Below are 11,375 nucleotides of genomic sequence, written 5' to 3'. Positions count from 1 at the left end.
AAGTGAAACAAAGCAAGACCATACCTAATCAACAATTGAATATGAATTATTTTCACTGGTTTTGTTTTGACTTTAGATCTGTTTTTAATTGGCATAAATAATTAACACCAGATATCTTCATATGAACCAAAAACAAGACTTTTGAGCAAATATGTAAAGCATTCCCAATTCTATAATGGACAAGGAATGTGGAAGATGCAGACGAAAAGAAAGTGAGTGTATAGCCTATTTATCTATTTTATAGCAACATGCAAAATTGTGGCTGAAATTTTCTTGTCATACTGTTAATAAATGTTATACTGTTAATGTGTCTTTGTTTTTCTACCTTCAGTAAAATCCTTGACTAATAATAATAACATGGAGCAAAAATTCAAATGTAAAATAAAAGACAAAATCTTCTGAGAAAATGTAGCATATTTTCTTACATGTACATTTGCATGTACCCTATGACCCAGCAATTCCACTAGTAGATATTTATTTAACAGGAGTGAAAGAATATGTACACAAAAAGCCTTTTACAGGAATATTCACAGCAGCATTATTCATAATAGCTAAAGAAATACCTGAGACTGGGTAATTTATAAAGAAAAGAGATTAATTGGCTTACAGTTCTGAAGGCTGTACAGGAAGCACAGTGGCTTCTGCTTCTAGGGAGGCCTCAGGAATCTTCCAGTCACGGCAGTAGACAAAGAGGGAGTGAGGTGTCTCACATGGCAGGAGCAGAAGCAAGAGAGAGAGATGGGGGAGGTTCTACTCACTTTTAAATGATCAGATTTCATGAGAACTCACTATCGTGAGAATAGCACCAAGGGGATGGTGCTAAACCATTCATGAGAAACTGCCTCCATGATCCAATCACCTCCCCCCAGGCTGCACCTCCAACGCTGGGGATTACAATTCTACGTGACATTTGGTGGAGACACAGATCAAAACCATATCATAAACTCTGAAAAATTCATGCTTCAGCTGGGTCTGCCTAAAGTATGATCGAAATTGTTACAAACTAGCAACTGAAAGTTAGAATCCTAAACTCTTTTGTATTTTATATGAAACAAAATGCATGTATAAAATATATTTTATATTCTATATTAGCATGTATTTATCTATCTGTAATATCTTTTTAATTTTCCCATAGTTTTGCGTGCATTTATCTATCTGTAATATCTTTCTTATTTTGCCAAAGTTTTGATAGCACAGACAATTCTAGAGTAGATTAAATAAAGACAGAAAGAAAAGGTTTCGACTTTATTGATGGAAACATGTTTTATTCTAACTTACCAAGAGAAGTGGATGAGCTGCTTCTGCAAAAATTCCACTTGCCATGTGGGCTTGATTGCAGCTGGACTTACTGATTTCAGAGAGGAAAGCTTGAATACGTGAATAGACTCTTCTATCTTGATCACATAAGATAGTGTTAGAAAATACTTGAAAATGGGAATTGTGGTATCTGGTACTTTAGTATTAACTGAAGTTGACAAAAAAAGAACCAAATACTATTAATTCCACTATTTGTACATGTTTATTTTATATGAAAAGTATTTATTCAGAAATAGAAACTCTAATTTTACACTTGACAAGAACGCATTTTACATTTACCTATAATTTCAAGCATTTCTTGGTGAGCTAGAATGAACATGCTTGATAGCACAGTGAGTTAGTTATTATATACAGAACAATTCTTTCTTATTAAGTAGCATGTCTTATTTTGGTTGCGGTCTGTTATTTGGGACAATTTCTGGGCACTAAAAATAGAGGTTGGGAAGGCTGAGGGTGATGGAAGGGTGGTAAACCTGGAGTCTTTTGTCCTTATTGTGAATTTCATTGACCAGTTCTGCTTTACTTCTGAAAGAGATAATGCCCATTTTACAGGTGGCCTGCCTGCTAGCTCCCCTCTATATTGTCTATTGCTGTTATTTCTCATTACCTGACTTTATTTCCAGTTTGCAATAAATAACTTAAATTCTTGCTTTTCACCAAAATGTGCAGCCTGACAATCTGAGTGAACGTGGAGAGCAGGCATCAGAGCAACATGTTACAATCACAAAGGAGTAAAGGGTGACTTGGCACATCCCTGCCCAAGTCAGAATTCATCCTATCTTCCCCACCAGCTGGCCCAGAGCAAACAATACTGACGTATTAATTTTAGTACAGTTGACATCAGGAAAATGTATTTGCTGTGTGTTTTAATACGTAAGAATTATGAGCCATAAAATTTGGTCTTAGCAGCCCCACCATGGATGATACTGGGGAAGCCCACATCTTTTATGAAGTGACAGATGGCTGTAGACAAATGAAGGTATACATTATACATTTCCCCCAGAAATGAACATATATCAATTAAACTCATAAAGTCAAACCATCTTCATATAGTTACAATTTCAAAATATGACGTATTTATCTCTTTGTGGTTGACATTCCCATATTCATCTACATTTTTTGATCCTTATATTTGTTGAAAACTCACTATCATCTAGGGACTGTTTGAAGCAATTCTACCCTCTGGGTGGCTTTTGGGATTGCGTTATGAAATATCTGTGAGAATAATCTCCCTTTTGCACTTACTGCTCATGGGAGAGAATAGCTCTTTTTCTTCAAGACACATTGTGTCCAGCTTAACTATTTGAGTTTTTTACTTTGTCACCTCTTATTTCCAAATCTTAACATGATCAATTCTTTTAAAGAAGCATAGTAAGAGTTTGTGTATGTATCTACATTCTAGACGCAAAGGATGTATGGAACAAATACTGTTTATTTCCATAAACATTTAATCCCCATGGATTGAAGATGGACTGCTGTAATAGAAGTAAAAATGAAAACAGAAACAATACCTCCTCATTGGAAGAACTTGAAGTTCTTGTTAATTCATCCAAGTGGAGCACCTGCAATGGAAAACAAAGAACGATTTTCAAAGGCTTTGCAAATGTTATGCCAAAAGACCAGATAGTGACATAGCAGGCCATTTTCTTGCCATAAATGATACACTTTTTACATTTTTATTAATTTTCTGTTATTCATTCTACCTGTCTTTTTTTCTGTTTCTTACTTTTGTTCCTCATCTTTAAAAAATCATATTATTTTAAAGAAGAAAGGTGAGTTTGAAAATAAAACCTTTCAAGTGCTCTTAGGCAGTGTTCTGAGTGTCGGAAAGTTAAGAATGGGGGGTAGGCATTAACTCTTATATATGTATATTCACCATTACAACCCTTGCGTTAGAAAGCAAACTAAAGGTTTAAAAAGGGTTTAAAATAAATTCAGGCTTGCTTAATTGTATTTCACATTGACCTCAGAATTATATGCTGGGTATAAAAAAAACAGGACAGAAGAAAAAGTACTTTCTATATTATTCCATTTATTTGTAATTTTAGAATAGGCCACCCAATCTATGATGGTATAGTAAAAGCAAACTGAAGGTTTAAAAAGATGTTTTAAAACCAATTCAGGCTTGCTTATTTGTGTTTCACTTAAATTTGTTCATCTGTGCTTTGCTAGTTGTAAAACATAGTAGGAACCTCATAAATATTTGTTGAATGAAGGATGAATAAATAGTGAATGGATAAATGAATGCATTTTAATATTATTTGCAGGCAATTAATATTATTTATTATTCTCTGGCCATATACAAATAATGATTTGAATTCACATAATTGGTAATTATTTTCAGGTTGCCTTCACAAATATTATCTGATTTGCTCTGCACAGTATCCCTTTGAGACTCCAGGAGCTGGTACTATTTTTCTTCACTACTATTAACATGTTTCCTGTAGTACTGTAGTCACAAGGCAACTTGATATGGTTTGGATCTCTGTCGCCACCCAGATCTCACGTTAAATTGTAATCCCCAGTGTTGGAGATAGGGCCTGGGGAGAGGTGATTGGATCAACCATGGGGGTGGATTTTCCCCTTTGGTTTTGTTCTTGTGATAGAGTTCTCATGAGATCTGGTTGTTTAAAAGTGTGTTGCCCCTTCCCCTTCACCCTCTCTTCCTTCTGCTCTGGCCATGTGAAGTGCTGGCTTCCCCTTTGCCTCCCACCATAATTGAAGCCATGCAGATGTTGCCATGCTTCCTGTACAGCCTGCAGAACTGTAAGCCAATTAAACCTTTTTTAAAAAATAAATTGCCCAGTCTCAGGTATTTCTTTTCTTTTCTTTTCTTTTCTTTTTTTTTTTTTGAAATGGAGTCTTGCTCTGTCGCCCAGGCTGGAGTGCAGTGGTGCGATCTCAGCTCACTGCAACCTCCAACTCCTGGGTTCAAGTGATTCTCCTGCCTCAGCCTCCTGAGTACCTGGGATTACAGGTGCCCACCACCTCGCCAGGCTAAGTTTTGTATTTTTAGTAGGAGACGAGGTTTCCCCATGTTGGGCCAGGCTGGTCTCGAACTCCTCAGGTGATCCGCCAGCCTTGGCCTCCCAAAGTGCTAGGATTACAGGTGTGAGCCACCACGCCCGGCCCAGTCTCAGGTATTTCTTTACAGCAGTGCGAGAATGGACTAATACACAACTACTTGGCTTACTTGAGGTATAACCATAATTTCCTAAGGTCTCTATCAGATAACAGCTAAATCAAAAACCTGCAGATCTCTTCAGATGTTTAAACGCTGAGTGCTTTTATCATGTTTTGTGTGGTTTTTAAAAGTAGAAATGAAATACACAGGCAGCAGATACAGAACAGATATAATAACCGATATTAAAACAAGGAAGAGAGCTTGTTGTGCATGTGCTTTGAAGAGCAAGAAAATTATAATGGAGCAATGATTATAGAGAGGTAGACTCCAGCTCAATGTGAGGAACAACTTTCTAACCTTTAGAGCTGTCTGAATGTTTTTGAAAGGCTCGTGTTAGAAGACACAACGCTGCTCCATAATCTAGGGAATGCATGAATGGCGCCCCCTGGTGTTGCTTCCATCATCATCCTCATCATCATCATCTCCATTACCGCCATCATCAAAAGAAAAGTGCAATGATTAAGCCTGCAATTCTAAGCATTTGGCTCAATCTCTGAATGTTTTGGGGGAAGAATCATTAAGAGGAAAAATATGAGAATTTTTCTTCATTTTTGTATGGGAAGAAGAGAAAGAAAAGTTTGATTTGATTCTGTTCTTAGTCAGTTTGGCTGTCAGAGACAAATAATTATTTCCACTCCAGACTCTCTGTCTGACTTGTGCCCACAGCACTGCAGTCCACACCATATCTCTGGTTGCAAAACCTGAGGCAGCACAAGTGCAGCCAAGGCAGCCAGCCAGTCTCTCACGTTGAAGAAAGCGGGTGAGGACAGAGGGATTCTACCCTATGTATCCACATCCCAAGATGATTGTAAAGATTCCCACAGCTTCCTCATTCTCAACTATGTTTCCATCTCCACATATATATACTTACCAAACACATATTATGGGTGAGTCACTCAGGAGCTATTCTTCTAATGCACGGAAAGAGAAACAAATGGAACACAACAGCCTTAACATTTAATTTTTTTTTTTTTTTTTTTTGAGACGAAGTCTCGCTTTTGTCCCCCAGGCTGGAGTGCGATGGCACAATCTCGGCTCACTGCAACCTCTGCCTCCCAGATTCAAGCGATTCTCTTGCCTCAGCCTCCTGAGTAGCTGGGATTATAGGCGCCTGCCACCATGCCCGGCTAATTTTTTTATTTTTAGTAAAGACGGGGTTTCACCATGTTGGCCAAGCTGATCTCGAACTCCTGACCTCAAGTGATCCACCTGCCTCAGCCTCCCAAAGTGCTGGGATTACAGGCGTGAGCCACCAGGCCTGGCCAATTTTTCTTGTTTTTAAAAATAACATTAAATTCCGTGTTAGACTACAGCTTCTCAATTAACTTCCAGTTTAAAACCCAAATTGGGAGAAGCCTTGTTCCATTAGTTAATTATCCCCTCTAAAATAGAGAGATAATTAAGGCAAATGGAAAGATCCCTACTAAGAAATATTTTCTCCACTCACCTAAAATTCTCAATTGAGTTGCAGTACTATTTACCCTTAGAAGATTGTAAATTCTTTCATTAGATTATAAGCCTCTTGGGGACAGAAGCCTTATGAAATATTCTTTATGTGATCTATAGTCATTTGTTTATTCATCCAGCAATTATTGAGTCAATGGGCAAAAATAGTTTTGTAAAGCCTCCTTAGCGCTGGGTGCTAGAGGCACTGGTCATTTACTATGCACAGAGCACAATTCAGCACAATCCTGAATATTGTATACTTATCATCTGACTTGAGTTATCCACTTGTGTCTTAAAACACATTAATTTCAGTCCACCTGGCACCTAGATTGTGTTTTGAGAAAACAGATCACATAAGAGGAAGTAGAAGAAAGGAGGTTAAAAGGGCCCGAATTTTAGGAAGCATTTTGGGATGCTGACTTACACCAGGATGGCACTTGGTAGCTAAGAATGTACAGGAAGGGTTGGAGGTGTGGACTCCCAATTTTCCATGGGCCTGGTTGGCATCATTGAGTGTGTCTCCTCCTTCCAGCCTCAGCTATCCCTTCTTTGACTGCTCCACAGAAGAGAGCTATGGACACTGTTTTTTGTTTTTTGTTTTTTGTTTTTCCTGAGACGGAGTCTCGCTGTGTTGCGCAGGCTGAAGTGTAGTGGCACGATCTCGGCTCACTGCAAGCTCCGCCTCCCGGGTTCACGCCATTCTCCTGCCTCAGTCTCCTGAGTAGCTGGGACTACAGGTGCCCACCACCACGCCTGGCTAATTTTTTGTATTTTTAGTAGAGACGGGGTTTCACCATGTTAGCCAGGATGGTCTCAATCTTCTGACCTTGTGATCCACCCACCTCGGCCTCCCAAAGTGCTGGGATTACAGGCGTGAGCCACCGCGCCCGGCCTATGGACACTCTTACCTTTTACACCCTTTTTTGAGGGAGGCAATTTCCTAGGAAACTTTAGGTGAGAGTGGACCTTCTCTTGTGTTTACAGAGTCCAGTATCTATAAAATCTCCATACCATGACAGTGTTTGAAATTGTAACCTGATTGTCCTCTAGACATGACTGAAAGTGTGTTGTGATGCACCTTCTCCATGTGAGATGCACTGTTGCCTCTGGCTCCAAAGATCCCCACAGCCAGGGAGACAGGAGAGTCAAGGGACAAAATAAGAGATTCTCAGTTGTGTGGCCATAGCTAATTTCTTTAAAAGCATCAAAGCAGAATTGTGCATTTGCTGCACTGAAAGAGCCTCTTTCTCTACCTGCATCTGGAATACAAAGGCAAACATCAACAACAACCACAAAAATATAAATTGAAACACCACTATTTAACAGTTTATTTCAAATTAGGGCAAGACTTACTTTTATTTTGTCAACATAAGTGCTCAGAGAGGGGCTTTGGGGAAGCAAAAATAATGCAGATTTTATAACCAAATGCATTTCCTACTCTGCCATATTCTAATTTTATGGCCAGTTACCTAAGATCTTTTGGCTTCTATTTCCTTTTCTGGAAAAGTGCTTAAATAACAGCTTCCTTATAGGATTAGTGCAATGATTAAATCATGTGATGTTTATGGGGTTCCCAGGACAGTGCCTGCAAATGGTGGTCAAGTAATGCCATTTTGTTACTATTGCTGTTGTTATTGTTAGCTTAGTTTAGTTCCCTTTGTCAGGGTAATAACAAAAAAGACAATGTTATAATTTTGATCCCAATAGGCACATGACCTCACTGCATCTTGCAGAAGTACACAAAAGGGGCTGAAGGAGAGGGTAAGTATGCACCAGCCAAAGCCAATTTCCATCCACATTTCCCATTGGAAAAACATCTCAAAGTACACATCCTTTCACAGTGGGTTGGCAGTGCCATCAACATAAATAAAGGAGTATACTATTTTATCTGTATTTTTAAGGTGGGGAAGAATATAACTAAGTGTATTATCATCCTATAGAATGAATATTCTACTTTCTTCTTTGGAGTCATCTTCAAATATTTACTGAGAGACAGAGTTTCCTGTTCTAAGGTTTTTGGAACTGGCAGAGCTCACCTGGGCTTAATGCCTTCTCAAGTGGTTACTCACAGCCACAATAGGGTTTTGGAACTCTGAGTCTCTTCAAAGGAGCTAACATAAAGCCATGTAAGAGAATTCCAGGAAGAACATTCCTTCATTCCTGCCTTCCTTTCTCCTTTCACTAAATCCTCCCTTGCACTGGGAACTGTCTGGAGGAATAAGGCTAGAGAACAACTCGGGAAGTTCAGCATTGCTGCTGCTGCCTGGCACCTGCACTGAAGTCAGTTGCAGGTGGAATCAGGTAATGGGAGCCCATGCGCTGTGTTCTGCATCTCCCTTCCTTGCCTGAGGCTGCTGTGTTAAAAAACCATGGTGGGGTCTATGGCCTCTTGGGATTAGTGCTGGGACTAGGATGAAGGGAGACCCTAGGGTGTCCTCGCTCTACTGTGTGGACTGTGTCCTTGCAGGACCCTGAGATGCTGAGAGTGAGCGTCTCTTTAAGAATGAGCCACATTTTGTATAACATTTAAGGAGGCACTAACACTCAAGGCCATATGAGTACAGGGCTGGTACCTGAGAGTCAGTGTCTCCTTAAGTTTTGCACCATAGCAGCCTCCTTTGCCTCACCCTATTCCTGCCCCTGCTTGAGACACCTGGTCAGATCTTTGGATACAGCAGGTAGCAAGTCTTTTGGTGGCTGTATTGTTGTCTTATATCACATCACAGATGCTCCAGAGAGCTCCTAGAGTATCAGAATTAAAGTGATTCTGCCCTCTGCTATTGATGCAAATGGAGCACCTCAGTCAAGCAAAGTCAAAAAGTCTGAGGAAAACTGAGAAAAATGCCTTGTTCGTCCTGCAGGTTTTAAAAGGGGGAAGACACTCATTATGAAAAGATTCCTTTAAAAAAAACTTGAAAAGGAAAACTTGTGGTTGCTGGGTGTGGATGAGAATATTAATGGGAAAGTCATAATCCTTTCTTCTGAAAGATTTAATTTACGTTGTGTCTTGCCAGAATCCGGAGGCCCTGCAGCAACTCTCTCAGCCTAGGGATGTGATTCCAATAAAACTGGCTTAAGAATTCCTACACAGACAAGAGTCAGCTTAAATAATTTGACTGGCTGACTGGTTGACGTTTCACAGAGACCAGAAATTTTACCACTTGTTTGGAAAGCTAACACTCTCATCACATCAACACAGAAATAAAAGCCTCTAAGACACCATGTATCTCTGTTGCTTAGTTGTCCCAGGACTAGAATGTCACACAACTGGGAAGAAATGGGAGAGGGGAAAAAGTGGGGGTCAGATGGGGTTCAAGTCACAAGAAAATAGAAATAAAGGTAAAAGCATGGCCCTGTTTCTAAGAGCTTGCAAGATACTGACTTATTGGTTTTTCCTCCTCACTCAACTGTTTGAGAAGCCTGCCCCCTGCTAAGTCATATGGATCATTATAATTAGACCCACAGAATCTAAGAAGCATGTTTGCTCTGCTGTAGGGATGATCAGCTGAAATGCCCAATCATAGATCCTTATAATGGAAAGTTTAAATCAGACAAATTTAAGTTCTAATTCAAAACCTGTCTTTTGCTATGAATGTAGCAACTTACTTTTCTGCACCTGTATACATAAACTAGGGATAATATAAGATACCTTACACTTTTACAATGCTTGTTAAATGGTGACTAGAAAGCCTCTAAAGAGAAAAGTCACTCAATAATGTTATCTTCCTTCGCCCTTCTAAGAAATATAGATTTAACCCAAAGAGGAGTCATGGATTTGAAAAGAAAAGTATCTGCCCCCAAATCCTACAAATGGAGAAACTGAAGGGAGGGCTACCTGACTTGCTCAAGTCCACACATCTAGAAAACACCAAATTCAAAATTAAGAGCCAATTTTCCTCTAATTTTCCAGCACCTTTCCCTCTAATTTGACAGATAGAGACAAAATGGCCAGCTAAACGCAGCCAGGAAACATTGCCCCCACTAAGAGAGAACAAAATAGTCGGTAAACCGACATAGTTTGAGGAGACCTCTGGAGTGGCAACACCAACAGTTGATAGAGAAAAGATGCAGACACCAAGCCTGAAGAGGAGGAAGCTAGGAACCCTGTGTGGGGTTGCTGAATGCTAGGGCTAATATCTAGGCCTGAGCAGTTTCTAGGGAAGGGGTGAGTGTAGGGATGGAGGGGCATCCCACTGTTGCCAAAGACCTCTGGGATCTTAGCTACAAGAGATCTCATGCCCCTCATAAACATTTGAGCTGGCAGGAAGATCTCCCTGGAGAGTAGGCAGAGACCCAGCTCCAACCTGGGCAGAATCCAGGGACTTTGGCACATGTCACAGCTGTAGCATCATGCTGTCAGAGGTCCCCATCCCCAAGGGCACCCCATCTCCCTCTGAGTAGCTCTAGCCGCAGCAGACTGCAGGGCCGAGAGAGAGTGGGGCCAGTTTCCCAGCAGGACTGGGATGCTTCTGTTCTGCAGGCTCTCATGCCTGACAGGCCCTCCCAGGGACGCTGCCTGGCCACTCCCACAGAAGTCAGTGCACAACACAGCCTCCACTGCTCAGTATGAGTGCTCTACCAGTGGCTCCACCTGAGTACTTCCCTGTGGCCAGGAAGCACTTCACATCCCCCAGCATAACTGTTGCCTGATTCCAAGAGTCCAGAAGACAGAGCTTCAGTCCAGTCCTGGCACTCCAGGGCTGCAGTGTGCAGCTCAGGAGTGCCAAGCAGAGATCTATGGCTAACACTCAACTGGAGGAGGACACCCCCACTCTCAGAACACTGAGAGGGGTGAGACTCATGGGTTTGCAGGCTGGCATGGGAACAGGATGTGCCTCCCTACATAAGACCAGACCAGGGAGGGTGTGGCCTGTCTCCTAGCCATGATATCTACCTGAGGGAGCCCCGCAGCCCTGTTAACCCAATAAAAGAAACACAGACACAGTGCCAGTCTTTGGAGGGGGCTCTCCTGAGGCCCAGGAGTGAACCTAGTGAGGGGATCATCTCTCTGCATCCCCATCACAGAGCATGGCTACAAATGTGTGGAAATACGAAATAGCCATGCAGCTGAGTAAGGGCCTATCTGCTAGCCATTACTCTTAAGCCACATCGACTGGATCACAGCCCAAATCACATAAAAAATTATTTTTCCAATAAACATTCCTATGACACTCAGGGCAAGAATCCAACCACAAATAAAGATCTTGTACAGAGATTTAGCCCTCTGAAAGCATCCAGAAATAAAGCCAATTGACTATACTCAACTTACGCCATAGTTAAAGAAACACCAGCCCTTTCAGATGAAAAAGAAACAGTCCAAGATCTCTACAACTCAAAAATCCAAAGTATCCCCTTATCTACAAATGATTCCACTAGCTTCCCAACAGTGATTCTTAGGCAGATTGGAATGACTGAAATGACAGACATA

The sequence above is a fragment of the Pan troglodytes genome, chromosome 17 (genome assembly GCF_028858775.2).
Source record: "Pan troglodytes isolate AG18354 chromosome 17, NHGRI_mPanTro3-v2.0_pri, whole genome shotgun sequence".
Lineage (NCBI taxonomy): Eukaryota > Metazoa > Chordata > Mammalia > Primates > Hominidae > Pan > Pan troglodytes.
Note: the sequence above shows the minus strand (reverse complement) of the source record.